Source organism: Pelophylax lessonae (genome assembly GCF_965119305.1).
Source record: "Pelophylax lessonae genome assembly, chromosome: 8".
NCBI classification, from domain to species: Eukaryota; Metazoa; Chordata; class Amphibia; order Anura; family Ranidae; genus Pelophylax; species Pelophylax lessonae.
Genome location: NC_138775.1, coordinates 130,248,340 through 130,271,492, shown reverse-complemented (window position 1 = coordinate 130,271,492; position 23,153 = coordinate 130,248,340). Strand labels below are relative to the sequence as shown.

The 23,153-nt window shown below is 42.7% G+C and overlaps 1 pseudogene across 1 annotated transcript; it reads right to left on the bottom strand.

Moving 5' to 3' along the window:
• Positions 1-1,558: 1,558 nt before the first annotated feature.
• Positions 1,559-21,555, bottom strand: LOC309562182 (annotated as a pseudogene). The gene is made up of 5 exons: positions 21,543-21,555; positions 17,019-17,628; positions 7,289-7,345; positions 5,030-5,138; positions 1,559-1,731 (listed from the first exon to the last, which is right to left on the bottom strand). The product of its transcript is annotated as an uncharacterized misc_RNA (transcript).
• Positions 21,556-23,153: the final 1,598 nt, after the last annotated feature.

Below are 23,153 nucleotides of genomic sequence, written 5' to 3'. Positions count from 1 at the left end.
TGACATTTTTGTAGTTGAACTATAAACTCTAAAGGACTAAAAAAAATTGTCTTTCTATTCAAAAAAATTGTCTTTCTATTCAAAAAACACGCTCTCAGTTTATTATTTACCTAAAATACATAAAGACCCAGTTCATCCACCCGGCAGGCTCATAGTGGCCTCTATGGGGAGTGTGACTTATGGTCTGTCGCAATATATAGATCATTTTTCGAAGCCTTTTATTAACCACTTGCTGACCGCCGCACGACTATATACTGTGGCAGTCAGCCCCCCACAGGCAAAGTGACGTATGGGTACGTCGCTCGCCCATGAGCTCGTTCCCTGCCTAGCGCGCGCGTGTGACCGGCGGCTCCGATGTCCACCGGCAACAGAATCGTATGTCTCTGTGATGATCTAACAGGCCAAGCCCCCTGACAGTTAGAATCACGCCTCTAGGGACACACTTAACCCCTTGATCACCAATAAAGTTAACCCCTTCCCTGCCAGTGTCATTTTTACAGTAACAGTGCATATTTTTAGCTCTGATTACTGTAGTAATGTCACTGGTACCCCCAAAAGTGTCAAAAATGTAAGTCAGGGGTCCGATCTGTCCGCCGCAATGTCGCAGTCCCGCAAAAAAAATCGCAGATCGCCGCCATTACTAGTTAAAAAAAAACAATAAAAATGACATAAATCTTTGCCGTAGTTAGTAAACGCAATAACTTTTGCGCAAACCAATCAAAATACGCTTATTGTGATTTTTTTACCAAAAATATATAGCAGAAAACAAATTGGCCTAAAATGTTAAAAGATTTTGATTTTTACATTTTTTTTTTTGAGAATTTCATATAAAAAAATTTGAAAAATATTGTTATTTTTACAAAATTGTCGTTCTTTTTTTGTTTATAGCGCAAAAAATAAAACTCGCACATGTGATTAAATACCACCAAAAGAAAGCTCTGTTTGTGGGAAAAAAGGACGTAAATTTCATTTGGGTACAGCATCGCATGACCGCGCAATTGTCCGTTAAAGTCCCGCAATGCCGAATCGCAAAATAGGGCCTGGTCATTGAGCAGCCAAATCCTCCAGGGCTTAAGTGGTTAAAGAATTACCATCCTACATCAAGGATTCTGTTCACCTTTTGAAACTTTGAAGAACTATACATGGGAATCAAGTTAGGTTTTTATCTGTGGATGTTACCTCCCTTTATACCACCATTCCCCATCAGATAGTTTTTTAAGCTGTACAATATTTCCTTTTACATCATTCCAATTTAAATCATAGACAAATCAGCTTCATTGTTGAGGCCACCAAATACTGTCTCGAACATAATTATTTTTTGTTCGATGATCAATAATACCTCCAGATAAATGACCCCGCCATGGGGGCTTCCTTTGTACCTAGTTATGCTAATTTAACTATGGGGCTATGGGAATCACAACACATCCATCACCATAACCCCTTTGCACAGTACATCATTTTTTATTGGCGGTATATTGATGACATCATCATCATTTGGGATGGTCCATCCACCATAGCTTCAGAATTCATAAAATACTGCAATAATAATTGATTTGGATTATCCTTTACTAAAGCATTCAATCCGCACACCCTCATTTTCCTTTATTTGGTTTTGGGATCCCAGGATAATCAGATCATAGCTAAGAACCACTTCAAGGAAACTGCAGGAAACTCCTATGTCCACTCGAGCAGTTGCCACCACCCCAGGTGAAAACATTGGATGCAGATTACCTAGAACAAGGTAAAATCTTATCACATAAATTCATACTAAAAGGATATGCACCTGAACACAGTGAAAACACTTTTATTATAGAAATCCTCCATCAAAAATCCACAGTCCCCCCCCCCCCCCCCCAAGGAGGAAAATCTGACTAGATTTATTACACAATTCCACTCTCGATACAAATGAATGGAGACGATTTTCAAAAAGCATCGAGGGGGCTAATGGTAAAATATACCCCGTTTTGAATTTTTTTACATGTTCTATTGCATGTTATCTATGCCCCCAGGTGTTCCTGTGGTCTTCTATATATATAGGTAGGAACATTAGGACCCTGGAGACTAGATTTGGTTAGCACAGGAGAACCATAGAACAAGGTGACAAGGATACAAATAACAAGTATAGTGTACTCAGACATTTTAGGATGTGCATGCCAAATCCACTGAGGGCCTCCAGGTCTGGATTATTGAACAAATCCCAAACACTCCCCAAATTGTGTGAGCGGGAGACATACTGGATCTTCAATTTAACTACTTTAACTTCATTGGGGCTCAATGAGAAGATTGAAACTCACACTGTTTTATAAAATGTAATGGTGTTCATATTATCCCCCTTTTCCTTATATCCCTTTTTTTTTCTTGCACTTTTCAAATTTACTTTTGTATATATTCACATAACTACACATTAAGCTATACTGTTGTATTTATATTTTAATATTGAATCATTTATTTGTTGCAATTTTGTGCTGTGGGTTATAGTTCCCCTTTAAAAGTCTAAGTCATGTCCTATATACTTAACCGACCACTGGCTCAGCCCACTTCCTGTACAAATTCAGTCCTTTTCCGCACCCATTTCCTTTGTAGTATTGTAGGAAAAGTATTGTATACTTTTCCCTCCCCCTCTTTAAAGAGTTAGGCACACCCCTTTTCTCTTTTCTTTGGTTTGACAAAGGAGCAGATTCGCTCTGAAACATGTTACCACCACTTTGTTATGTCACCATGCCCCCACATCTTTCCAGTTTTGGTCCCAGCACTGGCTTGCGTTCCAGCGTGGTTACGATTCCAACTTGCAGATTCCTTCCCCCTCCTGCCTGTCCTGCGGAGCCTCCTCTGCTACCACGCAGTCACGCTTTAATCCATCTATAGTGGGAGATACAGAGGTGCATTACAGCTCCTTCCTGATCCTTTGCTTCCTGAGGCTGACCAGCACACTAGGACTGATGACATAGTTACATAGTTACATAGTAGGTGAGGTTGAATAAAGACAATAGTCCATCTAGTTCAACCTGTGTAGGTGTGTGTGGCTGTAATCATCTCACATACCCCTGAATGTTCTGATCCTTGAGATGTAAGTCTAAGAGTCTTTTGAAAGCCACCATACTACCCGCAGAAACCACCTCTTGTGGTAGAGAATTCCACAATCTTGTAGCCCTAACAGTAAAGAACCCCCCACGTTGCCTGAGGTTAAAACTCTGTTATTTTGTTCAGGTCATTCTGCAAGATTTCTGCCTCCCGATGTGAAGTCATTGTCCTGCTCAATTTTGTGTCATCTGCAAACACTGAGATTGAGCTACTGACCCCGTCCTCAATGCTGTTTATGAATAAATTGAACAAACTTGGACCCAGAACTGAGTCTTGGGGGACCCCACTTACCACCTCAGACCAGTCCGAGTATGCTTTATTTACTACCACCCTTTGGACACGCCCCTTTAACCAGTTCCGTATCCAAGAGCAAACCTTGTGGTCGATGCCTGTGGACCTTAATTTATAAATCAGCCGTTTGGGGGGAACTGTTAGCAAAATCCAGGTACACCACATCCACTGGTCTCCCACTGTCTAGCTCACAGCTAACCTCCTCATAGAATGTTAACAGATTGGTCTGACAGGAACGCCCCTTTGTAAACCCATGCTGATTACTGCTGATGATATTATTGATTTTAGCAAACTCTTGGATATAGTCCCTTATCATCCCCTCCAGAAGTTTACATACTATTGACGTCAGGCTGACTGGCCTATAATTCCCCAGGATATGCCTCTGCCCTTTTTTGAATATTGGTATCACATTAGCTTTTCTCCAGTCACCTGGTACAGTTCCTGACATAATACTGTCAGCAAAGATCAGGAACAGTGGTCTAGATATAACCTTACTGAGTTCATTGAGTACTCTCGGATGTACACCATCCGGGCCTGGTGATATATTTGTGCTAATTTTATCCAGCCTTTCCCTGATTTCCCCCTCTGTTAGCCATAGCGGCAAGTCGTGTGAATTACTGTTAATCATACAGTCGTGGTCAGTGTACCCCTCCTTTTCCTGTGTAAAGACTGAGGAGAAGAAAGCATTAAGCACAGTTGCCTTTTCCTTGACCTCTGTGACCATCCTCCCATCATCGTTAATTAGGTGTGCAACATGCTCTGACCTCGTTTTTTTGCTGTTGATATATTTAAAGAATTTCTTAGGGTTCTTTTTACTATCCTCCACTATTTGTCTCTCGAAGTTAATTTTTGCCATTTTGATTTCATATTTACATTTCTTATTTAATTCCTTGTATTGTTTGAAAGCCGATAATGTCCCCTCCGATTTATATTTCTTGAAGGCCATACTTTTTTCTCTAATACGTTTCTTTAAATTATGGCTAAGCCAGCCAGGTTTGGCTTTGGCTCTTTTAAATGTATTTCTCATAGGAATGCATTGTGATATGTAATTGTTTAATATATTCCTAAAACAATCAAATTTTTCCTCCGTGTTCAGTGATCCTAGGGTTTTGTCCCAGTTTATTTCCTCCATCATTGAGCACAGTTTGGGAAAGTTTGCCCTTCTGAAGTTTAGTGTTCTTATGTTGCCCCCCTGCCTTGCTACATAGTGATTTACGCTGAATGTGATCGACCTGTGATCACTAGAACCCAAGTTGTCCCGGACTCCTACATCTGAGATTAGATCTGAGTCATTAGTAATTAATAGATCCAACACTGCATTCATTCTAGTAGGAGAATCTACCATCTGAGACATGTAGTTGTCCTGTAAGTCAAAAATTATATAAAGAGTAACCGCGCTAGATAATGAACAAAACTCAAAGAGTTCAAAGCAGCAACTTGAAATGTGACAAACATCCAGAAAACATAGTAAATAGAAAAGCTGCGCATATAATGAGAGGACTATAAATTAATTGAATGAAAAAGTCCTAATAAAGTCCCATATCAAATTGTATATTTTGTGAGCAAAAAAGAAAAGTGAAAATAAATAAGTCCAAATGCATCCAGATGATGTATAACTCTTCTAGAGGGATTGACACTAGATGTATATACTGCTTACCAGAAACAGCAAATTCAATCTCCTGATAAGATGATAATGGCTCTCCGGATCCACTGTATAACCAGGGAAAGACCCTTAGGAGGGATTCCAGGCCCTCCTGGTTAGAGGACTATTAGAGGACAAGTATTATTACTCTAATACAGATATGATGGGACAGGTGACCGCACTATTTGATACATGAGAGAATATCTGTGGATTCAACTCCTCCTTTGGTTGGGACCGGTGTACTCTGTGATTCTGAGGGGGACTCCATTGAATTTATATCCTTGGGGATTTCCAACTTCTTGGTTCCTAGATCGTTGCCTGCATCATTTTAATATACTTCTGGTAAGCAGTGGTATATGTTGGTGGTGGTCACAGCTGTGGACTGGATTCTGTCTCATGTGATTGAACTTTGGCGGTTTTGGACCTACTTTCTTTTTGTGCTATCAACAAATGTGTGTCTGGTAAGCAGCCTGTGATGTTGGTGGTGGTCTTCTACTTTATCTAGCACCTACTCTCAAATTATACACATAGGTGATTCTATACCTGGTGTGTGCACTTCTGTTACAAATACAGTATCACGCTATGAATATTTTATTTTATATACACATGATTGACGCCTATTGAATGTATCGTGTCATCTGAGGCCTGGAATCCCTCCTAAGGGTCTTTCCCTGGTTATACAGTAGATCCGGAGAGCCATTATCATCTTATCAGGCGATTGAATTTGCTGTTTCTGGTAAGCAGTATATACATCTAGTGTCAATCCCTCTAGAAGAGTTATACATCATCTGGATGCATTTGGACTTATTTATTTTCACTTTTCTTTTTGCTCACAAAATATACAATTTGATATGGGACTTTATTAGGACTTTTTCATTCAATTCATTTATAGTCCTCTCGTTTTAGAGCAGCTTTTCTATTTACTAAGTTGTCCTGTAAGGTTTCCATGAAGAGATGGGCCTTTTGTGAGTGTGCAATCCCCTCTTCCCAGTTAATGCCAGGATAATTGAAGTCCCCTAATATGATGACTGGCCCTAGCTTTGCCACTTTACCCAATAGTGCCATAAATTCCAACTCTACCTCCTCCCTTTGGTTGGGTGGCCTGTAGCAAACCCCCACAATTACTTTCCCATTTACTTCTTCCCTATGGAATTCTACCCACACGGATTCTAACTCAGTACATAACCCTTCCATAATATCACTCCTCTCCACCACCCTTACATTATTCTTGACATAGAGACATACCTCCCCCCTCCCCACCCTCTTTCCTTCCCTGTCCTTCCCATACACAGATTACCCTTGGATATTGGCCAACCAGTCATGTGAGGAGTCAAATCAAGTTTCTGTTATTCCCACAAGGTCTATGTCCTCCTCATGTACTAACATTTCCAGCTCTTCCATTTTATTAGCTAGGCTCCTGGCATTTGCATATATCCATCTTAGTTTAGTTGAAGTTGATATTGCATAGTGCTTAATTTTATTTCTGTATGGTCTGTGTTTTGTCTGAACAGCCCCCCTATTTTTTGACGCTACGTACCTGCTGTCGATGCTGCCCCAAGTTCCCTCCTGACTGACTCTACCACTGGGCCCTCCCCCCTCCTCCTAGTTTAAAAGCCCCTCTAACTTTGTGGCCATCTTCCTCCCCAAAAGAGCTGTACCGCCCCCCCTTACTAAAGAGCCGGTAACCGACTGAGAAGTCAGCCCAGTTCTCCGGGAACCCAAACCCCTCCTTCCTACACCAATTCCTCAGCCACTTGTTAACTTCCCTAATCTCCTTTTGCCTCTCTGGTGTGGCTCTAGGGACAGGCAGTATTTCAGAGAAAACCACCTTGGAGGTCCTATTCCTCAATCTATTCCCTAAGTCCCTGAAATCGTTCTTTAGGATCCTCCACCTTCCTCTTACTTGGTCGTTGGTGCCCACATGTACCATGACCGCTGGGTCCTCCCCAGCTCCGCCCAATAATCTGTTCACCCGATCCACAATGTGCCGAACTTGAGCGCCAGGTAAACAGATAGCCCTATCTGTCCTCTTGATAATTGAGTCACCCACTACCACAACCTGTCTAACCTTTCCTGAGTCACGGCCCCCCTCCTTCCTGGAGCCGCCACTCCCCTGGCAGCTTGGGAAGGCTCCTGCTCCAGCACTGCCACCCCTGAGCTGATATCCCCAGCGTCATGCAACTTGGCATATTTGTTGGGGTGTTCCAACTCAGGACTGGCCTCCCTAGCACTCTTCCCTCTACCCCTCCTTCTAACTGTTACCCAGTTGCCTACCTCTGGTGCCTGAGTCTCCACGTCTCCATCCTCCTCTATGCCGGCCCCCGCCAGCACCTGATGGGAAATGTCCAAGCTCATTTCCAGGTTGTTGATGCTACGCAGTGTTGCCACCTAGTTCTCTAGATCCAGAATCTGGGCTTCCAGAGAAGCAATTCGCTCACATCTTGCACAGCGGTATTCGTCCTTGATTGGTTCATCAAGGAACGCATACATGCAGCAAGAAGTGCACTGAGTGGCATCCCCAATCCTGTCGTACATTATTACCCTGGATATCACTAGTTGCTAGGGTACTCACCAGTTCCCTACGGTACTCACCAGTCACCCACGGTCGCTAGGTCCTCCTAGTCGCTAGGGTAGACCCCCAGCCACAAGGTGTACCTGGTCTTAGTTGCTACAGTAGCTCCCCAGGTAATGCGGTTGCTACTTGCTCCATATTCACTAAGGTTTCCACCTAGTCGCTAACCCCCAGTCGCTAACCCCCAGCTGCTAACACCCAGTCGGTAAGCTACAGGCAGTTGCTAAGTAGGGATGATCGAACGGTTCGGGTCGACCATCGGTTCGACCCGAACATTGACTGTTCGAAATTCGGCCGAATTCCAAACTGTTTGCAGTAAAAGTTCGGAATTCGGCACCAGAACCGCCCAAAATGCAATGGGACAGGAACTGGGCTTTAAAAGCCCGTGATTGGACCAGAAACGTGAGTAAAAGCCAATTGAGGGGGCCTGAGTGTGCTGAGAATGTGATTGGAGTGACTAGGGGGTCCAGAGGCCAATCAGTAGTGAATACACCCCCCCAGTATATAACATAGCCCCGCCAAATCTCTAGCACTGTAATAGAGAGGCTGTGGAAGAGAGTGGAAGCAGTTCTGTTACTCCTGCTGCTCCAGTGTCATTTAACAATTTTTAGTGTGAGGAAAGGGATATGCAGTGTAGTTAGGGTACTATATACCACTATAGTTAGATTCAATAATCTAGTTTCTGTAGGGAAAGTGTTAAGTGTCAGGGTGACCGTAGTGTAGGGTGAACTGACTCTGCTATGCCAGGGTGACAGAACTCTTCCATGTCAGGGTGACCGCCAGAAAAAAAAGATCCTTTTTCTTAGAATTATTAGTAGAGCAGGGATAGGGTTTTGCTCCTTTCACACCTTGGCGTTTTTGTTTCAGGCGTTTATTGGGCATTTTCTGGGCGTCTTTGGAGGCAGGCATGACATCTGAACTGCTGTATAGGGGTATATATATATATATATATATATATATATGTGTGTGTGTGTGTATGTGTATATATATATATATATATAGAATCAAAAAACACAATTTTGAAGCCCTAAAACCCAATAAATGCCCCTAAAAAGTGCTTAGGGTTCTGGATCATGCCCGAGGGACTATTAGGACTATTAATCACACAAAAAAAAGTTCTTAAAAATTGTCGTTTTTGATAGAGAGCCAATTATTGAAAAAATTATTGAAAAAAGAAAAAAGAGATTTCTTTGGATTTAGTGTCTGGGGGGGGGGGGGTCTAAAAAGTGTACCTGTGAAGTTTCAGCTCTGTAGCATGTCCAGAACCAGAAAAAAAAGATAATTTTTCTTAGAATTTTTATTAGCGCAGGGATAGGGTTCCGCTCCTTTCACACCTGGGCGTTTTTGTTGCAGGCGTTTATTGGGCATTTTTTGGGCGTCTTTGGAGGCAGGCATGACATCTGAACTTCTGTATAGGGTGTGAAAGGAGCGGAACCATATCTCTGCACTACTGAAATTATTTGCAGGGATGGTGTTACCCTCCTTTCACACCTATATGTGTGTATGTGTATATATATATATATATACACATACACACATATAGGTGTGAAAGGAGGGTAACACCATCCCTGCAAATAATTTCAGTAGTGCAGGGATAGGGTTCCGCTCCTTTCACACCCTATACAGAAGTTCAGATGTCATGCCTGCCTCCAAAGACGCCCATAAAATGCCCAATTAACGCCTGAAACAAAAACGCCCAGGTGTGAAAGGCGCGGAACCCCATCCCTGCGCTAATAAAAATTCTAAGAATTTTTCTGGTTCTGGACATGCTACAGAGCTGAAACTTCACAGGTACACTTTTTAGACCCCCAGGCACTAAATCCAAATAAATCTCTTTTTTCAATCATTTTTCAATAATTGGCTCTCTATCAAAAATGACAATTTTTAAGAACTTTTTTGGTGTGATTAATAGTCCCTGGGGCATGACCCAGAACCCTAAGCACTTTTTAGGGGCATTTATTGGGTTTTAGGGCTTCAAAATTGTGTTTTTTGATTCCATATATATATATATATACACACACACACACACATATATATATATATATTTATATATATATATATATATATATATACACACACACACACGTATATATATATATATATATATATATATATATATATATATATATATATATATGATAGGAAATTAGTGCAGCGCTAAAACTAAAAATAATCAATTGAATAGGAAATATAGTCCATGCAAAAGAGGAAGGGCCCCGTGATTTGCCCCGCAGGCAAAACATCAGAACTTGTGCACATTACCACTATACACAAGTTCAGATGTTTTTCCTGACTGCAAAGAACCCAAAAAAATGCCTGCTATTAAACCGGCAAGGTGTGAAAACCGAGAAGAGAAGCCAACCCCCTGTGCTGAAAGTGTTCTAATACAAACAATCTTTTTTTTATGGTTCTGGACATGCTACAGAGCTGAAACTTCACATGTACACTTTTTAGACCCCCCAGATACGAAATCCAAAGTAAAAATCAAAAAATCTCTTTTTTTAAAAATTTTTTCAATAATTGGCTTTTTTATCAAAAATGACAATTTTTAAGAACTTTTTTTGTGTGATTTTGTATCTGGTGGGTCTAAAAGGTGTACCTGTGAAGTTTCAGCTCTGTAGCATGTCCAGAACCATAAAAAAAAGGATTGTTTGTATTAGAACACTTTCAGCACAGGGGGTTGGCTTCTCTTCTCGGTTTTCACACCTTGCCGGTTTAATAGCAGGCATTTTTTTGGGTTCTTTGCAGTCAGGAAAAACATCTGAACTTGTGTATAGTGGTACTGTGCACAAGTTCAGATGTTTTGCCTGCCTCCAAAAACCCCCAAAAAATGCCAGCAAAAACACACCTGGGCATTTTTTTTTTGACGCTAGCGTTTTTTTGGCATTTTTTTGGGTTCTTTTGAGGCAGGCAAAACATCTGAACTTGTGTATAGTGGTGTATATACACACATAATTATATGTATATAGACACCTAGCCATATATAGGTGTGATAGTAGCAGAAATATATTACTGTAAATGATTTCATTAGTGCAAGCATATATTTCTGCTACTATCACACCTATATATGTCTAGGTGTGTATATAAATATATGTATGTGTGTATATACACCACTATACACAAGTTCAGATGTTTTGCCTGCCTCCAAAACCCCCCAAAAAATGCCAGCAAAAACACACCTGGGCATTTTTTTTTTGACGATAGCGTTTTTTTGGCTTTTTTTGGGGGTTCTTTTGAGGCAGGCAAAACATCTGAACTTGTGTATAGTGGTATATATACACACATAATTATATGTATATAGACACCTAGCCATATATAGGTGTGATAGTAGCAGAAATATATTACTGTAAATGATTTCATTAGCGCAAGCATATATTTCTGCTACTATCACACCTATATATGTCTAGGGGTATATATACAGACATATATGTGTATATATACCCCCTATACACATGTTCAGATGTCATGTCTGACATCAAACATGTCCTCAAAAAAGCACTGGCATTGGCAACCCCTGCAGCATGAAAAATGCTTGCTGGTGAGAAGCCATATTCCTGTCCCGAAGCAACTCAGGGAAATGATCATTTTTCTATAGCGGTCACCCTGCTATGGAAGGGGTTTGTCACCCTTCCATAGCAGTCACTGTCAGTTAACCCTACACTACACTACGGTCCCCTTACACTTAACACTTTCCCTACAGAAACTAAATTTTTGAAGCTAACTTAAGTGTAAAGGAGCACTTTAACTACACTAGATATCCCTTTCCTCACACTAATAAATGCTAAATTACACTTTTAAAGTAAAATTAACAGAACTGCTTCCACTCTCTTCCATGTCCAGTATAACAATGCTAGGAATATGGCGGGGGCTATCTTATATACTGGGGGGCGTATTCACTAATGATTGGTCTAGGGACCCCCTAGTCACTCCAATCACATTCCTAGCATTCTCCTGCCCCCTCAATTGGCTTTTGCTAATGGTTCTGGTCCAATCACGGGCTTTTAAAGCCCATTTCCTGAAGCATTGCATTTTGGTCGGTTCTGGTTGCCGAATTCCGAACTTTTTGGGCAAAAAGTTCTAAATTCAGCCGAACCTCAAACACTCAATGTTCGGGCCGAACCGATGTGGACCCGAACCGTTCAATCATCCCTAACGATAACACCTTTGGCAGAATGGATGGATGGGATGATCCCAGTTGCTCCAAATACCTCCAGGGGATACCGATTAGACAATCCAAAAGCTTGCTCTCTTAGTGGTGTGATTCAAAGAAAGGCAGGGGATCGCACATAATGAAGTATGTCTAACACATTTATTAATTAAAACATAAGAAAGCCTCTTACTTAATAACAGCATACAGCAGGCACATCACATCCTCTCTTGCTGAATGTAACAGTCATACATTTCCTCGAGCGGCTCTGTGAGACAGTGGGTGATTTCACGGCTCCTCCCTATATATATATATATATGTGTGTGTGTGTGTATATATACCCCTATACAGAAGTTCAGATGTCATGCCTGCCTCCAAAGACGCCCAAAAAATGCCCAATAAATGCCTGCAACAAAAACGCCCAGGTGTGAAAGGAGCGTAGCCCCATCCCTGCGCTATTGAAATTCTGAGAAAAAATATCTTTTTTTTCTGGTTCTGGACATGCTACAGAGCTGAAACTTCACAGGTACACTTTTTAGACCCCCCCCCCCCCCAGACACTATATCCAAAGAAATCTCTGTTTTTTTTTTTTTCAATAATTTTTTCAATAATTTTTTGTTGTGTGATTAATAGTCCCTGGGGCATGACCCAGAACCCTAGGCACTTTTTAGGGGCATTTATTTGGTTTTAGGGCTTCAAAATTGTGTTTTTTGATTACCAAAGTTCGGGTCCCATTGATTTCAATGGGGTTCTGAAATCCGGACCCGAACTTTTGGGAAGTTCGGGTGTTCTGGCCGAACCAAACTTTTCAAAAGTTCGATCATCTCTATTGCTAAGGTTCCTAGTCACTAAGATTATCTACCAGTCGGTAAAGGTATACCCGGTCCCAGTCGCTACAGTAGCTCCCCAGGCACTGACTTTACTATCAGACGCTAACTTGTTCCTTAGTCACAAAGGTTACCCCACAGTGGCTACCCCCTATTCGCCAACCCCCAGTCGCTAACCCCCAGTGGCTATCGCCCAGCCGCTAACACCCAGACGCTAAGGCTACACGCAGTGGCTAGGCTCCTAGACGCTAGATGCTAGTGGTTATTGACCAGTTGTTGAAGGTACACCTGGTCCCAGTCGGTACAGTAGCTCCCCAGACACTGAGGTTACTGCCAGATGCTAACTTGTTCCTTGGTCGCAAGGGTTAACACCTAGTCTCTAACACCCAGTAGCTAAGGCTTCACCCAGTCGCTATGTCTACATGCAGTAATGAGGTAGTCCTAGTCACCCGGTTACTCCCAGACCTGTCGCAAGGTACTCTTAATACACCTTTAATTCTTATACTCACAGTCTCAGTATATGTGATCTTACCGTCACTGTACCTCACAGACCGTAGACACTGTCACAGTTACAGTCACAGTCAGTTACAGTTCAGTTACAGTCACAGTCAGTTACAGTCACAGTACAGTTACAGTCACAGTTACAGTCACAGTCAGTCACAGTACAGTTACAATCACAAACTATCCCCTCTGACTTACCCCCAGCGTTCGAACAGCTGATCAGCTGATCGGTCACCTCACCTACTCACATCCTGTTCCTCCTTCGGTCCCTCTGGTTCCTCCGCCGCTGCCGCCGCCGTTCAGATGCTACACCCCTTCAGTCACCGGTCCCCTCGTCTCCCCCTGAGGTCTCCCGCACCCGCACGCGGCTCCCCCCGCAGCTTCTTCTCCTCCTCCTCTCTCAGCACGCACTGCACGCTGCTTGCCCGCACACACACAAGTTCTGGCCTCCGGCTTCTCGTACCTTTACTCATTCACCTAAAAAATGACAAGTGTAAATAAAAATAGCACACAGTTTTGACAGGTCTGCCACCCGCATGAAAAAACAAATGCCTCCCTCCAACATATCTGCTCCTGATGCTTGGCTCCCACCGACTGATATGCCCCCCCACAAGTAAATAAGGAGGGTGGGGTAAATGACATTACAAGGGACAGGGCCACCTGGTGACGTATTTGATCATACATGGACATATCCTTGTTTACTTAAGTGGCAGGGGTGGGGGAAGTGGCATCTTAGTTGATGGGAGCAGATGTGTCAGTGGGCAGCAGTTTTTTTTTTTAAGGCAGGTAGAGAGTGGCGTTTATTGTGTTTGCTGATGGATCATTTACACTTTTCATTTTTTGGTTTACAAGGTGCTCTGCCAGGCCCCCCACCCCCCCTGGCAAAGTACCCCATTCATATTGAGGACATGTGGCTTGGTATGATTCGGGGGGAGCATGTATGTCCCCCCCCCCCCCGCTCCTGGCCTGCTGGGCTGAACACTTGGATAAGAGTCATGGTTCTTAGGATGTTGGCAGGTGCTGGCTTCTTAACACCAGTAGTCCTGAGCTGAGCTGTCACATTTAGCAGTGGTAGAAATAGCACTGCTAATTGCTGCACTTCACAATGCAGACAGAGATGAGGACTGCATTAAAATAACATGCAAAAACACAGTGTAAATACAGAGTTATTTTAACTCAAAAATGCATGCGACATTAAACTTCTAGTGAATCGACCCCTATGTGGTTTTCGTTCGGTAAAGCCTATTCATTACAAAATAAAATGTTAAAAACAAAAAAAAAAATCTTTTGAATCACACAGGAAAATGTGTGTAAAAATTCTCTTTTCAGTGTCATTCAAAATATTTTTTTTTTGCTTTTATCGTTTTATTTTTTAATGAATAGGCTTTTTATTCATCTATGACCAACTTTAACCACTTTACCACCGGAGGATTTTGCTGTCTTACGTCCAGGCCACTTTTTGCGATTCGGCGCTGTGCGAATTTAACTGACAATTGCGCGGTCGTGCGACACCGTACCCAAACGAAATTTACGTCCTTTTTTTACCACAAATAGAGCTTTCTTTTGGTGGTATTTGATCACCTGTGCGATTTTTAATTTTTGCGCTATAAACAAAAAAAGAGCGTTTATTTTGAAAAAATAACAACATTTTTAACATTTTTTTATATGAAATTCCTCCCAAAAAATATGTAAAAATCTAATTTTTTTTAAATTTTTGGCCAATTTTTTCTGCTACCTATGTTTGGTAAAAAAAATCACAATAAGCATATTTTGATTGGTTTGCACAAAAGTTATTGCGTTTACTAACTAAGGGAAAGATTTCTGTCATTTTTGGTGTTTTTTTTTTTAACGAGTAATTACGGCGATCTGCGATTTTTTTTGCGGGACTGCGACATTGTGGCGGACAGATCGGACCCTTGACTGACATTTTTTGATACTTTTGGGGGTACCAGTGACATTACTGCAGTAATCAGTGCTATATATATGCACTGTTACTGTAAAAATGACACTGGCAGGGAAGGGGTTAATTTTATTGGAGAGGGAGGGGTTAATGTATGCCTGGTGCTTACTAACGTGTGGGGGGGGGGGGGGTGACTGAGTGATACAAGGACAGATCGGATGTTCAGCTATGCTGAACACTCCGATCTGTCACTCCCTGTCACTTAGGAGATCCGCCCGCTCTGTTTACACAGGCGGGCGGATCTCCAAACTAGATTCCCCAATGATCGGGGAAGAGCGGCGGCGATCGCCGCCGCTCCTCCCCTGGCCCGACTCCCGCTGTGAATGAAAACAGCGGGAGCGCGCCTCCGGCGGCGCGCGAGTGCCGCCTACAGGGGGAGGAGTCCAGCGACGTAGGTCTACGTCGCTGGACGATAACGAGCCACTGTGCCGCAGTAGAGGCACAATGGCCAGAGGTAAAGTGGTTAAAAGAGACGTGTGGGTTTTGAAAAACATATTCACCTAGGTGGATGCAGCGTCAATCCAATTCTGCATCTGCCCCCCCCCCCTCCTCCCCTCCCTCTACACCGAGAACTGAGAGATCAAACACTGCTGATTGTTCAGTTATTGGTCTTCAGTGAGCAGAGAGTGGTGACTGTCAGTCATCACCTCCCTACTCTGCTGCTGCTGCCTCTAAAGTGTTCACTGGAGCACTAGGTTTTTGGGGGAGGCAGGAGCAGCTGGCTCTGGCTCTCAGCTGAGAGACAGAGTCAGCTGCCAGTCAAGCATCTGGATGGAGAGAGAGAGAGAGAGAGAGAAATATCATTTTGCCACAGTACACATCATTATTAGGACCTCATCTGGAATATGCAGTTCAGTTTTAGACACCAGTTTACAAAGAGGATTTTGGAAAATTGGAGAAAGTTCAGACAGAGGAAACTAGCCTCATAAGAGGCATGAGGGAAAAGAATGGGGAAAGGGAATTGAAGTCTGTCATGTTTAAATGCATAAATAGTCCATACAGTGAACTTAGTAAAAAGTTATTCTCTAAAAGAGTTCTATGGTCAGAGTATACAGCCTCATTTTATAACATCAGCCTTGTAATAGAAATACAAACAAACAACTATTATTTTTTTAGAATCCCATATAGGCGTACTTAATAAATCTTCTTTCATGTTGTCATTGCTGCCTATCGACTGACCATCTCTTCCACAACTTTCTGGATTCCCCACATACATTACAGCTTATCCTTTGCTGTTTACTTTCAGTTTCTAAGGACTACATATCCCATTGTACATTGCTGCCTGTAGGCAGTGATTCCTGTACTGACTACATCTCTTGATACTACTCCTCTCAGCACCTCTGTAGTTCAAAATGCAGGCTCTGTGACATAGCAGTGCATATTCACAGAGCATAGTGGGTATGCCTCACACAATTCAAGGAAGTAAAAATTTGGAATTTTTCTTAAGGTAAGTTTTCAAACTTCAGAGGAGTAGGTTAGAAATAATTAAAACACAATGTGAAAGTGAACATATGAATTTAAATTTTGATCATAGAAATACATTAAGGTCATTGCAATGTTCATCTCTACTTCAAAGAATGGAGTGCTGTAATAAATCTGCCTAGGAGAATGACAGTTACTATACTGTGTATTTTCGTGGTTCTTCCCCCTTAAAAACTTTGGCTGCATCAACTGCCAAACTGTCCACTCTGCACTTTTTTCTCCCCAAAATATCCACTCTTATCAAACGTCATTCAAATCATATGGTGCTAGGGTAACATGTAAAATACTTTTCCTGGCGTCACTATCTAAGTCTTCTAAAACCATTATCTTGCAAACCAAACCTCCACATTCAAAGATAGATTACCAGTCAATACATACGCCATCATATTGGCTATCCTATCTTTAAGCTCATATGTGAATTTATTGACAGGGGCTCATTTGATGATACAATGCCTTCAATAATTCCCCCCTCACAGCTTTAAATATTGACACTGGCCACGATTTTGCAAAAATACATACTCATAAACTATCGATACAACTTGTTGCAGCACCCTAGCCAGGTCTTTTGTATTCAGGTTATATATTTCTCTGGCTCTCTGCAAATCACAAAACCATTTCATAATCCTATTTATGTCTTAGTGAGGTACCACTTCTATCCCTTTTACAATAGCTTCCATCTCCCGTGGCTTTAATTGTTTTGTGATCAATTGAACCTCACTTGAATTGTCAGTGTTCAACACAGTTGTTGTAGCTGTGGGAGCTTCTGGCATGCTGGGAGCTGTATTTAGATTATCCCAGGGATATATCTACTTATATTCTTTGGCATCCAATTTAACTTTAGAAGTGTCATTTTGATGTGTGCGATTTGATTTTTCTGCCAATATATCAAAAGCAATGTTAGCAGCATGCTTACATAACTCTTGCTCTTTCTATACAACTTGTATCTTAACTGACAATTCCTCATTTTCCTGTATTAAAGTGTCACGTAATGTAGCTGTCTCAATCAGTGCCTCCCCAGCTGTTATGGCATGCAACCTGAGATCTTCTCATTCAACTCTTTCTTCTCAACCTTGTACCTCTGAGCCTGTTCTAAAATTTGCTTGTCCTTCTTCCCAACCACCGCCACTAATTGTGTACACAAAACAATCACAGAATATTGATGATATTATGTTTATTTCCTTTTTGTCTTTATATCAAATAAACTATCAAATACAAAAAATCAAAAAAAACTTTGAATCAATCTACACCAGAACTACCACGCAAAGCCACCTGATCTCCATGATTTACTGCATACATGTTGCTGACTGTTCACCGAATGCCAGTAGAGCATGTCAGGCATGGGAGCGGGATTTAACTCTGAATTTGTCTGCTGAGTAATGGGAATGTATTTACAGTATATACACATATACAAGGATCAATAAATGTTAACTTACAGGGAAATTCTATCTTGATAGTATAGAACCCTGATAAAGTTTCCCAAATTCTCCCCAAATGCCTCGCCCACGTGTTGTCACTGTGGTAGAGACCTAGGTACCCTACTGCACACCTGGTGGTCCTGACCCACTCTACAACCTTTTTGGAAGGAAGTCCATGATGCCATCACTCAGATTACCACTTACACCCAGGGCCGGATTGGGTATGAAAACCAGCCCTGGAAAAAATGACATACCAGCCCCATAGAATTGCATCGTCATACCAGCACAACGTTGATTTCTTGTTCATAAAAAGGTAAAATCATGCATTTTAAAGCACAATTATTAAGTGCAATGCTGATCCCCCCTCCCCCTAATACACTGCCAATCTCCCTCCCACCCGCCTAATATACTGCTGCCCCCCCTGCCCCCCCCACTAATTCAATGCTGTTCCCCCCAGCCCCCTCCCTTTAATACAATGCTGTTTCCCCCTCCCCCTAATACAATGCTGTCCCCCCGCCCTCTCCCCCTATTACAATGTTGATCCCCGGCCATCTCCCCCTATTACAATGCTGTTCTCCCTGACCCCCTCCTCCTAATACAATGCTGATTCCCCTCACCCCCTAATACACTGCTGATCCCCCTCCCATCCTTCAAATATACTGCTGACTCCCCCTGGCCCCCTCCCCCTAATACAATGCTGTTCCCCCTTGCTCCCTCCCTTTAATACAATGCTGTTTCCCCCTCCCCCTGCATTTGGGAGATCAGCATTGTATTACGGGGAGGGGGCCAGGGGGGGACAGCATTGTATTAGGGGGAGCGGGGAATCAGCATTGTATTAGGGGCCCTAATACAATGCTGTTCCCCCCCCCCGGCCTCTCCCCCTAATACAATGCTGATCCCCTGCCCCCTCCCCAAAATACAATGCTGTTCTCCCTGGCCCCCTCCCCCTAATACAATGCTGATTCCCCTCTCTCCCAATATACTGCTCATCCCCCTCCCACCCCCCTAATATACTGCTGACCCCCATGGCCCCCTCCCCCTAATACAGTGCTGATCCCCCCAGCCCCCTCTCCCTAATACAATGCTGATTCCCACCCTCCCCCCAATACAATGCTGATTCCCACCCTCCCCCTAATACAATGCTGTTCCCCCGAGCCTCCTCCTCCTAATACAATGCTGACCCCCTCCCCTTAATAAAATGCTGACTACCCCCGGACCCCTCCCCCTAATACATTGCTGCCCCCCAGCCCCCTCCTCCTAATACAATGCTAACCCCCCTCCCCCTAATAAAATGCTGACCCCCCAGGCCCCCTCCCCCTAATACGATGCCGATTCCCCCTCCCCCTAATACAATGCTGTTTCCCCCCTCCCCCTCCCCCTAATACAATGCTGTTTCCCCCTCCCTCTAATTTGGGGCGGGGGGGATCAGCATTGTATTAGGGGGATGCGGGACGGATCAGCATTGTATTAGGGGGAGGGGGATCAGCATTGTATTAGGGGCCTTAATATGCTGATTCCTCCCCCCAAATGCAATACAAGAGGACAAGGTTTCTCCCAGCCCATTTACTCTTACCTGGCTGTCTACACGTGGCAGCTCAGGATCCGCTCCGCTCACTCAGTCAGTCAGTGTGATGACCTCCTGCTGCAATGATGCTGCGTGGGACCCTGGTGAGCTGGGACCCTGGTGGTGAGCTGGGACCCCAGTGAGCGGGACCCTGGTGGTGAGGTGGGACCCTGATGACCTGGGACCCTGGTGGTGAGGTGAGACCCTATTGAGCTGGGACCCTGGTGGTGAGCTGGGACCCCGGTGAGCTGGGACCCTGGTGGTGAGGTGGGACCCCGGTGAGCTGGGACCCTGGTGTCGTAGACAGAGTATTAGGTGAGAGTATAAAGTTCTCTGATTCCAGGAGATTGTCGCCTGCTACCCCTCCCCCCCTCTCCTCCTCCTCTTCTTCTTCTCTCCCTGCACTTCTTATTGGTTGCCGGCACAGTCTGACATCAAGAGCTGAAATCCATATAAAGCTGCCTGGGGAGGCACACAAGGGATAAAACGCTGAGAGCAGCAGAGCTGGAGCCTGGATCATATCTGTTATTGTATCCCAGGCTTACCTTATCCTCTTTAATCTTGCATATATAGATTCTGGCTTAGCAACTTAGCCCTGAGTGTGATCTGCTGGATGCTGGGAGTTAGTTGTCCAAGGAGAGCCCTGTTCAAGAGGTGGAAACGTGTCTTGTAGGAGACTAAAGGAATTCCAGGTCCAGATCTCATGGGGTCACACTAAGGAGCCGCAAGGAGCCAAGTTGTAGCAGATCAGCGCTGCCGCTTTGTCTTAGTGGAGGAGCCCGCTGATGAAGTCTCTGATGTAACGCGTACGGGGGAGGAGCCTGCTCGGAGTACGTCGATTTCTGGAGGTGTACAGAGAGCGGATTGTGACGCTTGAAGCCCGCCCTGCTTTAAGTGCATCCCAATGTAAGTGTAATGGTATCTGTTTAAGAGGAAATAAATAGCTTTTTGCAAAACAGAGAGCATTAGATCTTCTCTTCTTTTATACACACCGGGTTCCTGGTCTATACGGAGTGATAGCTGGAGGCGGTGAAGGAAGGGACATCAGGCTGTTATCCTTACATCCCAAAGCGTGTTTGACTCTCATGAGTCTAGTCCTAAGGTGAGCTGCTTATCTTGCACTAGCGTCTGGGAGCACTGGAGTGAAGCATGCAGCACTTTATTTTGTGATCACAGATGAAGATTGTTTTTTGATTTCATCTTTATGATTCACTATTAATTGGGACTATTAATATCACTAGCAATCACTATTATTAGAGTTGATTTATTAACATTGAGTTGTTATCTTATTTATGTTATTTAGACACATTTATTGATATCTTTTCACTTGGGGCAGCAATATTGTTTATTGATCTGTTATGACATTGTCCATGTGCTGGGACTATTTGTGCACAGTTAGTACGTCTTTTGTGGCTGCAAATATGACCTAAAGGTTTTTAAAGTTCGCCTCCCATTAAAGTCAATGGGGCCCGCCGCGAACTCGCAGTTCGCAGACTTTTGAGAAACTTTGCGGCTGGTGTTCGCGAACCGCCCCAGCCGATGTTCGTCCATCACTAGTGATGAGTGCACAAAAAAGCAATAAAGTCCAAATAATCAAAGGTGATGTAAAACAAAGATAAATGTGTAGAATGGTGATTCTAAATTATTTCTGATTATTGATTGATTTGATATTTCCCCTTATTCTTCTCCTACTTGAATACCATCTACTCTTTTATCTTCATTTATGAATTATATTTTATAGAATGCTCCCCTTCTGTGATTTATACATCTGTACTCATTTTAATTATATGCATATTATCTATGCATTTGTATATGTATTTTATTATATTGCATTATGCATTTTATGGAGATGTTTTTATACATATTTATTTGCACATGGTCACTGTTCCTCTGCTGATCTATATTATTGATTAGAGTTTTTATTTGGCATTTTATATCATTAATTTACATTATTATGCCATAGGTTTTAGATTTGAAATAATTCCACCCTTTTGTTATTATGCCTATTAGTTTATATAGGAGGTTGTACAAGATAATGTTTTTTAATTTTGCGCCATTACCTGTTTCAGCCATGATACTTTAACACATCGGCATTGTAACAGTTAACAATAGGAAGCTAGTGGTTCCTATGGGAACCGCTACGCTATTTCAGCCGGCATCTGTCACCTTGTACTCCTATCCCTTGAAAAAGTCACGTGTGTAGTGACGCAATGCGTTGGGAGGAGCCAGGTGACGTCATTTCCGGTTTACAGCTGTAACCGGAAGTTGTGTTTTATACCGAATCAGCTGTCAGCACTTGTCTATTTTCTTATTTGTGTAAGTGTACTACATTTTTATTAAAATCCTATGGAAATTTACTGCACCCTGATGGCTTATCTTTCATTACCCCTATGAGATACATTTGCATATTGGAGGATTATGATCTAAATGGGTCCAGAGATCTGAGGCTATCAGGAGAAAATGAGGTGCCCTGCTGTTTGAGATCCCACCATCTACTTGCATTACAAGGAATCTGTGCGATATCTAGAGGAGCTTTTTAAACACACTCATTTGGGTGTGCATTAAGGTAAGCGGCCATTGCACACTGTTTGGTTGGCGGATAAGAGGGACACTTGACATTTATTTAATTAATCACCACACTGGATTCATGGTTTATTTGAGGAATCACCATTCTACACATTTATCTTTTTTACATCACCTTTGATTATTTGGACTTTATTGCTTTTTTGTGCACTCATCACATGTTGCACTAGATTGATTATTTTTATTGTTATATATTGCACTTGTATTAATCTGATTTATTCTTGCATATGAATTAGCGCCGATTTTCTTTGATCATTTGCACTTTGTCACTTATGGTGGAGACACCGAATAGAATTAGCTGCTTTTTCTGCTTTATTCTATTCATTTAATATTTTTTCATATTATTTTTTCATTTGTTACACACATTGACCACACCTAGAGTCATACCCCTCAGGTAGCGCATTGGTCCTCTCCTTGTTTTGTTCTGCTTTTTTATATGGTGGTGGTGGTGTCTTTGGGGGTGCACACAGCAGAGAGTGAAGAGGGTGCAGATAGAGAGGATGAGGAGGGTGCAGAAGAGGAAGGCTGAGTGAGCCACTCAACGAAGTCTGGTGCGTCCTTTGACGTAATCGAACGCACCTTCTGAAACTTCACACTTTGGTTCCAGCCTACTGCTTCTGCCCTACCCCTACCACCCCTGCGTAAGGGCCTGTCTCTTCCTCTCCCTGTCATTTTTTTAAATTACCCTGTGACAAAAGTCTCTAGAGAAGCACAGTATATGTTGAAGAAGGTTGGGGGGTCACTGGTCTATCAAACCAGTTATACAAAAAAATTGCCAGTAAGTTTGGCACTGTGTGTAGCAGAGTTAACGCAGCAAAAGAGGCACTATTTTTGCAGGACAAAAATACACTTATAAAAGTTAGGTATGTTATCTATACTGTTAGATAACACCCCACTTCAATCTGAGGTATTGGGGGGCCACTGGTCTAGCACACCAGTTATACAAAAAATTGGCCAGTAAGTTTGGCACTGTGTGTGTAGCAGAGTTAACGCAGCAAAAGAGGCAATATTTTCGCATGACACAAATACAATGTTATGAAAGTATACTGTTAGATAACACCCTACTTCAATCTGTGGTATTGGGGGGC